Source organism: Panthera leo, chromosome A1, assembly GCF_018350215.1.
Source record: "Panthera leo isolate Ple1 chromosome A1, P.leo_Ple1_pat1.1, whole genome shotgun sequence".
NCBI classification, from domain to species: Eukaryota; Metazoa; Chordata; class Mammalia; order Carnivora; family Felidae; genus Panthera; species Panthera leo.
The window spans coordinates 209,529,881-209,544,616 of NC_056679.1; the positions used below are offsets into that span (position 1 = coordinate 209,529,881).

The 14,736-nt window shown below is 42.8% G+C and overlaps 1 long non-coding RNA gene across 1 annotated transcript; it reads left to right on the top strand.

Moving 5' to 3' along the window:
* Window positions 1–633: 633 nt before the first annotated feature.
* Window positions 634–13,581, top strand: LOC122201938. Its single transcript, XR_006194384.1, has 3 exons — window positions 634–799; window positions 7,076–7,243; window positions 13,218–13,581. It is a non-coding gene; the product is annotated as an uncharacterized LOC122201938 (long non-coding RNA).
* Window positions 13,582–14,736: the final 1,155 nt, after the last annotated feature.

Sequence of the window (14,736 nt, forward strand, 5' to 3'; positions counted from 1 at the left end):
AATCTGTGGTTCAGGTGAGGGATGCCAAGGCAGAAAGAGTTTGATAAAACGGATGAAAAGTGAGCCAGAACCAAAGCCCGCGCAGGTGGCTGTGGCAACTTTTTATCTAGAGCCCAGGACTCCGGGAAGAGACAAGGAGATGGGAGAAAAAAAGAGCTACCTGGACCAACCTTCCTGTCTGAACCAACCTTACCTCCTCAACAGCCCATAAGAGCGCTCCAGGGTAGCCGCCAAAGTCTTTTTCCTGACGCCTCCTCCATTGCTTGGCCTCTTCCCTATCCTGCTTCCCCTTCTCCTTGTTAGTTTCTCCTGGGAGGCTTCTGGAGCCTTGCCTCAAAAACTCACTTGCGCCTGAGTTTTCGACTCCAGGTACGCTTCTAGAAAACCCCAACCCAACACAGAAGGCCTCGCACAGCTTCGCTTTTTTAACAACTCAGCAAAGAATTTTGATTGGCCAGCCAAGGTCACATGCCCGTGGCCTTTGATTGGCAGCCTACCCTCCCTGCCCTGCCTCCCCCACACCCACGTGACCTGATCCCGCCAGCCCGCCGGCACCGCTCCAGCGGGTAACAGGCGGTGTAACAGGCCCTGAGGATTCTCTGCTCTGCGCTGCCCCTGCCTTCCTGTGCTTATAGTCCAGCGGGAGAGAGTCGGTAGTCAAATAATTGCACCTCTGCACGTATACAAACTGTGGACAGTGCCAAGAAGGAGAAGCACAGGGTGCAGGAAGTGGCAGGGGGCGTGGTAGAGGCAGTGCAGAGCTGGCCGGCTGCCGCTTGGACAGCGGGTAGTAAAGACGGTAAGTGTGGAAGCCACGGCAGGAAAGCCGGTGAGAGGTGGTGGTGGCTCCATTACAGGGGTGGCCCTCGAGTTGGAGAAAGGCGGAAAAAACTCAAAAACCTTCTAAGAACCTAACCGATTGCCATGGAACATGACCTCATCATTACCAAGTCCCCGTCATAGCCCTAGGGTAAACGGAAAACCTAAACTAAGCAAAACCAAGAAAAAACACATTGCAATCGGCTAACGTTGGGAAACTTTAGGAGAAGCAAAAGAAAACCAAGTAGTGCCCTCTAGTCTAAAGGTTTATCTTATTTAATTCCCACCCCCTTCCTTAGTTTCAATGCATCCATCTCCTGTGTGGGAATTTTTTTTTTTTTCGTTTATTTACTTAGTCTTTTAGTTCATTTATTTTTTAGAAAGAGAGAGCGCACACAGGGGAGGGGTAGAGGAGAGAGAGAGAATCCCAAGCAGGCTCCACAGTGTCAGTGCAGAGCCTGACCTGGGGCTTGAACATACAAACTGGGAGATCATGACCTGAGCTGAAATCCAGGGTCAGACTCTCAACCTACTGAGCCACCCAGGTGCCCCTGGAACTTTTAATAGAGAAAGGTTTCTCAACTTCTGAAAAATATTGCTTAGTTGAATTGCACCTTGGCATTTCCCCATATTCCCATTTTTATTACTTCGGGGGAGGGGTGGAGGGCGGTATAAAGGATAAACTGGTCTGTAAATCTCATCTCCATTCCTGATTCTGTAGGTGATAGCAGTGGTTTTCAAGTGTATTTTTCATGATGTTTTTGACATACGAGACAAAGAGCTCAGAAATATAAGCTCTTTCACCGTCTCTCCACAATGTAGTGTGAAAAGATAGTGACCATTTTGTGAAAACCCTGTAATTTGGGGTGGCTAAATTATTACCCCAAAGCGTAGTTGATGCTGCCCAGGCCTCCTTCCCCTATAGACCGTTAATGGGGAGGGAGGCAGAGGCCCCGCCCCCGTGCTGCTAACCTTGGGGCAAACCCGGTGGATCCCACTTCCTGTCAGCAACGGCATGGGTTTGCCTGGGGATTCAAAGCCTGTTGAACCAGCCTTGTTTCCAAGCAGTATATGGGGGAACTCCCAAGTAACTTGCCCACGCCACCTGCTAGGGCTGGAGAAGAGAGGTCTGAGGCTTTAAGAATCTAACTGGTTGATTCGAATTTGCCAGACCAGTCTTCGATTTCGCACTTTACTGAGCTTATTAACAAATATTTCTAGATGACACTGCTTAGACTCCAAAGGTGTGTCCGTGTTGTGTATTTCCTTCCTCTTTTTTTTTTTTTTTGGTCTTGTGTATTTTAGGTCTTCGGAATCCATCAGTCACACAAGCCCCTTGGAGCTTCTAGTTCTTTTTCCAGACATGCTTTGTCCCCCAGTACTCAGTTCCTTTAATTTCTACTCTTTTTGCTTTTTATTTTCTCCTTCTCCTCCTTCTTTTTCTTCCTCCTCCTCCTCCTCCCCTTCTTCTTCTTCTTCTTCTTCTTCTTCTTCTTCTTCTTCTTCTTTTTAAATCACTTTTCCTCTGCCCCTTAACTGCTATTCCACTTGTATTGTTTCTTTCCCCCTGCTATGCTGTGTCCTTGTCCCTCTTCTCTCTCCTTTCCCTTTTGTTTTTCCTATCCTGTGTTCCCTTGTTATATCTCATGAACTCAGAAATTGCCCTGGAAATGCCATGGGTATCACCATCTATTGAGTGGTAAGGGCTGCTCCCACTTTGCCTTGGAAGATGACATTTCCCAGAGTGTTCCCCGTGGAGGCTGACTGGTCTGACCCAGATAATGCCACCAGTTAAAATAACCCTGACTTAGGGCCCAGGGGACTCACCAGTCATTATGCTGTATTGGAAAGTAAAACTGATTTGGCAGCCTCATTAGATTATAATCAGCTCAAATTTTCCTTCTGGCTTCACAGAGCATAGCATGTGTCCCCAGGAGCAGCAGAGGGAAGAAAACCACATCTCCTCCCCGGCTTTTTGTACTTCTTCTAGGCTCTTGGCTCGAATTAAATATTTGCTCATTGGCCACCATGCTTATCACCTTAAGTGGGTTTCTAATTTCTTTTAGAAGCTATGGGGAGCTCCAAGATAGCAGCTACCATTTTAAGAGTACAGTTCCAGAGTAGAGATTGTGTAGGCCAACGGATGCTGGGCCAAGAAGTATGAGCCATATTCCATAATAATAGTAATAATAGCTACCACTTATTGGATGCTTATTAAATACCAGACCCTTTTCTATATTAATTCATTTCATCTTCAGATTAATCCTATGAGATATGTATATATTATCCCTATTTCAGGTGGAGGATGTTGTGGCACAGAGTGATTAAGTAACTTGCCCAAAGTAACAGTTAATAAGTAGCAGATTCAGGATTGGAGCCCAGACAGACTGACCTCAGTATCCATGCCCCTTAATATTTTCCTATACCACCATCATGACATGAAAACAATGACTCTCAGGAAGAGTCCTTTGAAACAACAGAGAGTGATTGGTGGATGAGTCAAGGAACACAAGATAAGAGCCTCTTCTAATATATCCTGGTATGCAAATAGTAAAGTCTGGATTAGAGTCAAAGCAGTGAATATGGAAAGCTACAGATGTAAGAGATGGTGTGAAGGATTCATCTGAACTAATTTGGGACACAAAGGGAAGAGCATGGCCTGGATGTTCTGCCCTGGGAGAATGATGGGGTCATGGGCAGAAGTAAGAGGTGGCAGAAAGGACCTCTGACTTGTGTGGCCCTGAGATAGTGGGTTGATAATGTTTCCAAGCTGCAGAGATGAAGCATCCTCCCACTGCCCCGTATTCTATCCCTGAAAGGAAGGATGCGGATGTGGATTAGTTATACTCAAGGAAAGGAGGCCAGCATGCTAGAAGGTGGGGCTCTTGCTGAGAGAAGTGTAAAGATTATAAACAGAACCACCCTTCATCCCCTCTTTTCTAGGATGATAGAAAGTCAGGTTCCAGGCACCTCCAGGCCTGAGGTCCTCCTGTGGATGGGGCCAGGGAAAAGAAGCCTAGGGGATAGTTCAGAGGAAGGGCTCCCTCACATTTTACACATTCCCCTACTTCCTTCTCTGGAGGGACAATGGTAAGATGTGAGAGTCAGGAACATAGTGAGGGCTGGAGAGAAAATAGACAAGTAACAGGCTATTGAGCCTGCTCTAATTCTAGGTCTGGTATTAAAGGAGGAAAAAAAAAAAGTCCTCAAAACTAGCTCCCCAGGGTAGAACTGGAAGTGTGATACTGAAACTCCAGGCTGTATTGAAGACTATATGTCTACCCTTGATCAATGTCCTCCATAATCCAGAGCAAAAGTCATCAACAGGGGGAGTTTAAGGATTCAGTATCCATCTGTATCAACCATGATAATGACATTTCCTTTGTCTAACCAGTTTTAAATTCTCTGGAGTTCTTTAGTGACCGAATCCACCTATGTTTTCCTATTTCAATAAGATACTCAGTGGCAATAAATATCCTTGGAATATTTGTTTAAAAGAGCTATAAAGAGCTCCAAAAAGAAAGACATCTCCATGTACCCTCTGAAACATTGCTGGTGCCTGATAAAATGACGTATCTGAAGCCCTGATTTAAACAAGCTCTTGTTGCCGATAAACAAAAACCAAGGGCCATGTGAATGTTAATAATTTGGAGATGTAGGTGGAGGTATCAATATTCTTGAATAACACATGTTCACACTTCATCTTTTTAATTAACAAAGTTCTTTTTCTTGTAATTTCAGCAGGAGGGATCCCAGGGTAAGAGAACAAAACTTGGATTTATGTGACTAGGATTTTTTTTTATTTCATCACTGAATCCAAATAGTGTTTTCCTAGTGTGAAAACAGATGGCAGAGACTTTATTTGTGGTCAAAGACATTATGCATGAGAGTGAACCTTTCTTCAACAGGCAGATTTGAATACATTCAGGAAATGATTTAAGACATGATAGGTCTCCTGGAATCTGATCTATAGCAGGTGATTTTACAAAATTTATACACTCAAACCCACTGAATCAGAGGAGCTAATTTTCATTCTGACAAATCATCAGGTTTTTGTTTTTTTGTTTTTTTTCTGTCATTGAGTACATGTCTGGACATTGATGTTGTCTTGGGAAACTCAGTCTATGAGTCAGAGTTTGCATGTTTCTCCATCCTTGCTGAAGAATGTCTTCTCATCTTGTTTTCAAGACCTCATTGTGTTGAAAAGAAATTATTTGAGGGTCACCTGGGTGGCTCAGTCAGCTAAGCATCTGACTTTAACTCAGGTCATGATCTCGTGGTTCACAAGCTTGAGCCCCAAGGTGGGCTCTGTGCTGACAGCTCTGAGGCTGGAGCTTGCTTCAGATTCTGTCTCCCTCTCTCTCTTCCCCTTTTCCCTCTCTCTCTCTCTCTCTCTCTCTCAAAAATAAACATTTAAAAAAATAAAAAAAATAAAAAACTACTTGAGGAGACAACCAAATCCTGGCTTGCTGTTAACCTTATTAGTGTATACATTATAATTTGGGTATTTCTAACAATGCAAAGTTTAAGTGGGGTATTATCCTTAAAAGATGTCAGAAACCATAAATTACTTTGCAATTGTAAATTGTAAAATGGTGTTATTATAACACATAGCTTTGAGATAAAGCCAAATTTCTCCTGCATTCCCAATGGAAATTAGACAATTGGGTTAACTCCTCCCTGCTTCCAGAGTATAAGTTGGATAACTACAGTTTTGGAGCCAAAAGGGGATACCTGCAGGAAGTTATTGAAGGCCATACACAGATGTGGGAAATAGTTGGAAATATGTGTTTTCTGTGACTTAACTGTCATGGTTTATTCTTGGGACAATTTCCTCCTGAGTTCATCAGTGAATTTCTTGGATTGTAGTACCTTGATTTTTCTTCTCTTCTCAGTTTCTTTTCACCCCTACCAATTCATTGACTTAAATTCATGTAATGAAGGAAGATTAAGTGATACAGTGCCAGAACTTGCCTGAGGGCTCTGAACTGGACAAGGCATAGGTGATGTCCACTAATGAAATCTTTGTTTGGCCATGTAGGGCATGTAAGTCCTCATAGATCTTGGGGGGGGGGGGGGTCTTAAACTTTAGTGTGATGAGAATCTCCTGGTTAATAATAACCTGGTAAAAAACCAAAACCAAATTCTGTTACATTAAGTCTGAGAAAGAGTCCAGGAATCTATATTTATAATCATGGCAGGGAATTCTGATGCAGTTGGTCGAAGGGACTGCAGTTTGAGAAACACTGCATAGAGTCCTAACTCTGTGGCATCCTGGTGCTCAAGAAAATGGATTAAAGTCCCTACTTGTCTTTATTTTTAGACTTAAAAAAATTTTTTTTATTGTATTTTAAGTAGACTCCACACTCAGCGTGAGGCTTGAACTCATGACCCAGAGACGGAGTTGTGTGCTCTACCAACTGAGCCAGCCACATGCCCCCTACTTTTCTTTGTGTACAAATAATGTATTCTGTCTCAATAAGTGAATGAATGAATGTGGCATTGTCTACTCTGGGAGGTTTAATGATTCTGATCTCTTCTTCACCAAGGTTGGGAAATGCTAGGTGAGTGGATATTCCCAGAGACGACATGGTCTCTGACCAAAGAAGCTGTGTAAGAATATAGATCCAAGCCTTCAATACTCTACACTTGAATCACTTTTTCTGAGTTGAATTGTAAATCAATAGGAAACAACTAGAGCCAGCCAATTAGTAAATAAACACAAAAACAGGAAGAGCACAGAGGATGACACAAAGCAGTGGGGATCTAGTTAATCCTGTATGAGCAGTATAAACAGTGGCAGCTCAAAGAGCTGTGGGTTAAGAAGCTATGTGATCACAAAGGAGGCCGGCGGTTCTCAGTCTCAAAATGCTACTGTGTGACTTCCGTAAATGTGTTTAGACCTCTGTTATTCTGGGGTCTGGCATGTAAAAGGTACAAGTAGGGCTCGGTGTAGAGAGCATAGAGGTGTATTACGTGGCCCCCAACAATTTACTTTTGGCAGGCACTTGGAGGGAAGCGGAGCCTTGGCTCTCAGAGCTCACGGGTAGTTTGGCAAATGTTTCTTGTGTACCTACTGTGTGCTCAGCATTGAGCCCCGAGCCATGATAGGTCTGACTCACGTTCTGTGTTCATTACTGGCCAGACAGGTGCCTTGCATTTCTCAGAGCCAAACTGAAGCCGGCTTTAAATTCCTGGGTGTAGCATACAGACATAAGCAGCTTTCTATGTTCTGAACTTTCTCTCTTGCTTAAAGGGACAACTCTATGCCACAACCTGGAGAGATTAAAATGCCACCTAATTGCTGCAGATCACTGATTTCGAGTTCCCAAACTGACAAAACTGAAAGATGAAGACCCCTGACGCTGTTGAGAAACAGGCACCTAACCCCAGGCATGAATTAGTACGTGGGAGAAAACATCAGGTAAGTGGGCAAAATATGGACTTGACAGTCAGACTTGAATTCAAATCCTGATTCTGTCACTTCTTGCTTGCTGAGCAGTTTCCTCATTTCTTACAAAAAAAAAAAAAAAAAGGGATTCTACCCACCTCATCAGGTTTATGTAACAGTTGATAAGATACAAACATATAGCACAGTAGTGGCACATAACGGGGACTTGGGAAATATAAAATACTCCCTTCTGCTCCTCGTCCTCATATCCTGGGCCTTTGGGAATTATAATCTTGCCTTTGGCAAAACCTCAGATGAAGCACACAGTACATTTTGGTTTGAACCTTCCTGAGATGAGTGTGCTTGAGGGAGAAGGCCTGTGTCAGAGTTCCCTGCCAATTGAGCATAAAATATCAGGAACCAGAAACCGTTATCTCTCTAGGAGATTGTTTATACCAGGGTTCCTATCAGAAATAGGGCATAAGACAAGGGTTTGTATGCAGGTGGTTTGGGAAATGAGGTCAGCGAATGGGAGTGGGGGATGGGGAAGAAGGAAAACAAGACAAGCGGCAAAGCCAGTTGGTAAAGAGTTTGTTATCAAGTTTGGTCACTGCTGTGAGAAACTGGGGCCTGTTCCTTCTGGGACTGAGAGCCATGAAAAATGCCTCTCAGAACTGTCCACTCAAGGGACACAAGTGGGACAGGCACCCGCAAGTTCTCAGCCCTGACATGTCAAGGATTGCCCCAGGTGTCATCTCCCTCGCTTCACCAGTTTCGCACAAGTGCTGGGTGGTTCCCGTTAGTGTCCTAGCCCAGTGTCTGAGAAGTCTAGGCATGCGTGTGGCAGAAGTGAGGTGCACTCGGGAAAATCAGAGTAAAATGTTAGGGTCCAGAGCATGTGAATGTGACCAAGTCCAATACTGGGATCAAAGGAAATGCCGACTGACAGAAAAATGACCAAGTGTGTTTCTCCTTTCAAACCTCAGACACCTCTACTGTTTACAAAAGTAGCTGCTAGAATATTCTTCAAGTGCCTCCATGTGGCACTGCACAGCCTCGCTTGTCTCTTGGTTTCCTGAGCTCTAATTCAGGTACCGCCTCATTAACTTTGTACTTGATGACATATTTTCTTCCTTGTCCTCCAGTTTCTTTACATGTTTTAGTTGTGTCCCTCTTCTTCACAAGAGACACTTCTCTCCTTGGGTGGCTTCGGATGGAGTCTTCTAATTTTTTTTTTTTTTAATTCCATCAGCACCTAACTGTGCTCAGCAAAAACCTGTTGACTTGAACTCACTTGATACAAGATGATAAATCCTTTCTCTAGTGAACACAGGCAGTAACTTCTTTGACAGCAGCTGTAGCAACTTCTTTTTAGATATTTCTCCTGAGGCAAGGGAACAAAAGCAAAAATAAACTATTGGGACTACATTAAAATAAAAAGCTTCTGCACAGCAAAGGAAACAATCAACAAAACTAAAAGGCAACCTATGGAATGGGAGAAGTTATTGTCAAATGACATATCTGATAAAGGGTTAGTGTTCAAAATAGACAAAGAATTTATAAAACTCAACACCCAAAAAACAAATAATCCAATTAAAAAAATGGGCAGAAGACATGAATAGACATTTCTCCAAAGAAGACAGACACATGAAAAGATGCTCCACATCACTTATCATCAAAACTACAATGAGATATCACCTCACACCTGTCAGAATGGGTAAAATCAGCAACACAAGAAACAACAGGTGTTGGTGAGAATATGGAGGAAAAGGAAGCCTCTTGCATGGTTGGTGGGAATGCAAACTGGTGCAGCCACTGTGTAAAACAGTATGGAGTTTCCTCAAAAAGTTAAAAACAGAACTCCTCTACAATCCAACAATCACACTACTAGGTGTTTATCCAAAGAATACAAAAATACTAATTCAAAGGGATACATGACTCTGATGTTTATAGCACCATTACTTACAATAGCCAAATTATGGAAACAGCCCAAGTGCCCATAGATGGATGAATGGAGAAAGAAAAGCAACTGGGTGGCTTGGTCCGTTAAGCATCCAACTTCAGCTCAGGTCATGATCTCATGGTTTGTGAGTTCAGGCCCTGCATTGGGCTGTCTGCTGTCAGCACAGAGCCCGCTTCAGATCCTTTTTCCCCCCCTCTCTCTCTGCCCCTCCCCCACACTCCCGGTGTCTCTTGAAAATAAATAAACTTAAAAAAAATTAAAAAAAAGAAGAGGTGGTATATATACACAATGGGATATTATTTACCCATACAAAATAATGAACTCTTGCCATTTACAACGAGATGGGTGGAGCTAGAGAATATTATGCTGCGCAAAATAAGTTCGTCAAAAAAAATGCCACATGGTTTCACTTTTGTATGGGATTTAAGAAACAATACAAATGAGCAAAGGGGGAAAAAGAGAGGCAAACCAAGAAACAGATTCTTAACTATAGAGAACAAACTGATGGTTACCAGAGGGGAGGGGGGGAATGGATTAACTGCGTGATGGGGATGAAGGAGTGCACAGGTGATGTATGGAAGTGTTGAATCACTATATTGTACACCTGAAACTAATATTACGCCGTATGTTAACTAATTGGAACTTGAAAAAATTTAAAAAATCCCTTCTCTAGAAGCACAATGATTTTTTTCAGGGGCTTGTGCATCTTTCTACTCCTTAAGTATATTGGGACCCTCACCAATTAATGGGGCTTCGAAAGCAACATCTATAATGAGGGGCAGGGAGGTGGGAGCGCAATGCCAGTGCCTCAGGGTGTTGTAGGGTTTTCACCAGCAATTCATTCTGTGCTCTTTGTATTTGCTTTCATTCCAATTGCTTCACAGCAGTAGCACTCAGAAGGGACATGTATTTAGACTAGACTTCAAGCCTCTTGTTGAAGCTTATAATGAAACACAAATGCACTGGTCCTTTTTCTGCCTATCCTTTTCCCTCTCTGCTTTAGTCCTGCCCAACTGTAGACACCTTGTAAGCATGAATAGTAACTAGGAACTCGGTGGATCAGCAGGGAACTCGTATTTGTTGGATTCTTTGAGATGGCAAAAAAGGCACATATCTAAGTCACTCTCCGTATTTCTTAGTGTGAACTTAGAGCCACTTACATGAGGACTATTCATAGCCACCACATTTAGGTGGGCAGGTTGTGCACTGCACAACTCTCAGGAAGCATTCGCATTGTCGTCAGTATGAATGTGTTCCTGGAGGAGTGCGGTGAATAACCTGTGAGGTCACAAATAGTGACCCTCCCTGTCTGAGGCTCCACTCCAGTTCTACTGAATCAGAATCTCTAGGGAAGGGGCCCATGAGTCTACATTTTAACAAACTTTACAGGTTTCTATTAACACTGAAGGTTGAAAATCACCACTTAAGAGATAGGTTTTAACACAAAGATGCACCAGAAAGATCCTAATCAATTGAATGGAGCCTACATGATCTGAATACAATATGCACAGTGTTGTCAGTCCTGGAAATAGTCTTTCTTTTTTCGTAAAATATGTGAATGAAGTGTTGGTGTCTTCACCAAGAGGTGGCACCTAAGGGTTCTGAGGAAATAAACGTATAGACCCTATGTATAGACTTGTGTATAAACAATTTTGTATATACATACAGGATAGCTTTTTTGAATTTATACAGCTGTACTTAAAAGTAGCTGGTATTAGTTAATCCTGTGTTAACAGTTTGGATATTTTTCACTTGTACATTTGGGACTTTTTCTTTTGGTTGATGAAAGTTGCATATGCTAAGTGTGTGAATGAAGTGAAAAAAGAATGTGGGAAGTTATCTCACCACCTGTGCCATCACTGGATCCTCTGCTTCCCAGGCTTAAAGTTCTTCTGGCTTCATGAATAACTCAGTGAATAATTGCCGTTCAGAATATGGCTGCCCTACTAGTGATCTGGCCATTTTTTCGATGTCTTTCAAACAGGCCTCTATTGTTTTCTTCCTTGTGTGCTTTTATATTCCAACTTTCCAAGAGAGAAATTCTCATCGGGCTGGGTTGTCACCACTCAATGTGGAGTGCTTCGATTAGGTAGCTTCTTAGGTCAAGTTGTCTCCTTGGCAATGTCTTGCTCATGTTTATCTTATGGACATGTGGTTGCCTCAGTCCTGGTCACTCATTTTTGGTTCAGTGACCATCAGCGATAGTATCTTAATAAAGAATAAAGAATATCCATGACCACTTTCCTCTGAATGGAGATGTGGGCATAGCCAACATCTAGTACTTTACTGTTTGTTAGAACAGGAAGGAAATGTAATTACTCAATATGCCATCTAGATGCCATATCCTGTAACAATAAGAGCTGATATATATATTGAGTACCACCTTATGCCAGACATTTTTTCTGATCACTTGAATAGCATTCATAACTTAACCTTCAAAAGCAACTTTTTGTGGTAGATGCTATTATTAACTTCATTTTACAGATTAGAACATTAAGGAATAGAACTTGCCCAACAGTTTGTATATGGTGGAGCCACAATTAGAGCTCACACTATTTAGCTCTGAAGTCATTGCCTTTTATGACTATGTTGGGGTTGTGATAGAGGATCATGTGTGTGTGTGTGGCGGGGGTAAGACAATTAGGGAGAATGAAATGCACAAATTAGGTCTGGTAGGCAAAGCATAGGCAGAAGCCTCCATTGGTGCATGTTGGGGGAAGGAGTTGTAAGACAATGACAGGCAGATGCCACAAAGGGACAAGACACAGCTGGACTTGCCTTGAGGGCCAGACAGGATTCTAAAAAGATATCCTGAGAGGTTGTTCTTACTCCTTCCTTGATTTCTTAAAAAGGAGTATAAATGACATTTAATTGCCCATGGTTCCTTTTAAAAATAAAGACATAGTAGTAGCGCCTGGGTGGCTCAGTCGGTTGAGCGTCTGACTTCAGCTCAGGTCATGATCTTGCGGCTTGTGAGTTCAAGCCCCACGTCAGGCTCTGTGCTGACAGCTCAGAGCCTGGAGCCTGCCTCTGCTTCTGTGTCTCCCTCTCTCTCTGCCCCTGACCCACTCACATTCTGTCTCTGTCTCTCTCAAAAATAAATAAACATTAAAAAAATAATAATAAAGGCATAGTAAACACCTTCTTTTGGGGCCATTATCCTCCATCCTGGCTAGTTCCTCCAGGGGGCACCTAGCATTCCTTGATAGAAAAGCCTTGAGAATTTAGGGTTAGACAGGAAAGTTTGGGTCTGACTGTCAAAAGAAAGTGAAGGGTATTATCCTGTATTGCTGAGGAGCACGAAGTTTGCAGCGGGGACGTGGAATGGAAGACCATTCCACTCTGAAGAATGCTCTTAAGGTCCATGACCAGAGCAGCTACTAAGCTGTAATCAGTCTCCACCAAAGTTTGAGGCAAGGATGTTAGCATTTCAGGAGGAAAGGGGGCTATTGAATTACTACGATAATTATCTTCATTTTCTTTCTTTCCCTCTTTGTTTGCAGAGAGAGAGATCTGGTCTGCTCAAGTCAATGTGTTCTACATTGCTTGCTGTGGGCTGTCTCCCAAATCCTTAACTTTTTGAGTAAAACACAGTAATCATTGAAAAATCATTTTGAGGGCCCATACGGGTTTTGTCAAGGTCTTCTTGGTGCTTCTGAAGTGGAATCTTTTCACCTTTCATTAGCTACTTGTTTTCTTTCAATCAATGCCTTAGGAAGTAACACAGGAGACCAGAGAAGAAAATGGCTATTTTATGTCATTCCCAGGTTACAGTCAGTTTCTTGTAGGTTGGGATTAATTTTGCATAGTCCTGACTGAAAACAGGATGATGGACAGGATGACCTTTGCCCTCCCAAAATCTGAGCAGGCCAAGGGGCTGTGCAAGGTTTGGGTTCTGGCCAATACTAGGCACAATGAATGAATTGGGTATTTATATACCCAAAACCAGTACTCTGCTGAGAATAGAATTTGAAGGAAGGGCCTATAGTTCTCTGGGTCAGTTGTTCCTCTGAGAAACACTCACAAAGATGTTCTCTGTTTCAGGCAAAACAATTACTCTAGAGACTTTGGGAGTTTCAAGACAACTGAATGCACGATAAGAAAGGGGATATCTTGGAGAAGACAGACTGCTCATCTCTGCTGGGATTCTTCTGTAAGTCACATTACTGACTTCAAGAGGCCATGAAAGTGTGTCTTTCCTTGAGACAGTAAACTCTCTGTTTTCTGAAGTGAATGGAAAAAAAGGGGTGTATTGGTTTGCCATGTCGGTTTCCAGAAATGAGTATACTGTACAACGTACTTCATCTACAATGCTACCAAATATAATTTATTGTTACTCAGATGATTCAGAAGACCTTTTGGTATCTCATCAAGGTAAACAGCAAATATTTTGTGCTGCAGCTGTGTGGAGGAGACATTGCCCAGTGATTTCTAGAAATGAGTCAGAAAAATAAAAATAAATGCTTTTCTCTGTTATAACATATTCTAAACCAGTCATTCAATCAATTGGAACTTACAACTTATTTATAACTGTTGAGGAATTAAAAAATAGGTATGTGGGGAATATAAAGAAATGTAAGTAGTGGACCCACTGGTTGCAAACAGAGTTACAGCTACAAAAGTTCTTTGTCAGATCTTAAGACTAGAACTTAGTATTTGGGGTTTGTGATGGGTTTGCTAGATCTGCTCCTACTGTCTACGCCACCTGCCTTCTAATATGCCTTCTTGTACTGTAGTGGCTGAAGAGCCAAACACCACATTTTCCAGACTACCCTACCCTCAGGGCTCTGGATGTTTAGAAGGTAGAAATGAGGCAGAGGCCATGCTTTCACTGCTTCTGTGTTTTCTTTAAAAAAGTTTCGTCATAAAGGCATTAGAATTTTCTTTTTTTAAAAAAATTTTTTAGTTGTTTATTTATTTTTGAGAGAGAGAGTGTGAGCAGGGGAGCGGCAGAGAGAGAGGGAGACACAGAATCCAAAGCAGGCTCCAGGTTCTGAGCTGTCAGCACAGAGCCCGATGTGGGGCTTGAACCCTCCAGTTGTAAGATCATGACCTGAGCCAAAGTCGGAAACTTAACTGACCGAACCACCCAGGCGCCTCTCTCTCCCTCTCTCTTTTTTTTAATGTTTATTTGTTTTTGAGAGGGAGAGAGAGAGTGAGAGTGGGTGAGGGGCAGAGGGAGAGGGAGACACAGAATCCAAAGCAGGCTCCAGGTTCTGAGCTGTCAGCACAGAGCCCGATGTGGGGCTTGAACCCTCCAGTTGTAAGATCATGACCTGAGCCAAAGTCGGAAACTTAACCGACTGAACCACCCAGGCGCCTCTCTCTCCCTCTCTCTTTTTTTTAATGTTTATTTGTTTTTGAGAGGGAGAGAGAGAGTGAGAGTGGGTGAGGGGCAGAGGGAGAGGGAGACACAGAATCCAAAGCAGGCTCCAGGCTCTGAGTTGTCAGCACAGAGCCCAATGTGGGGCTTGAACTCAAGAACCGTGAGATCATGACCTGAACCGAAGTCGGACACTTAACAGACTGAGCCACCAGATGCCCTAAGGCACTTGAATTTTCT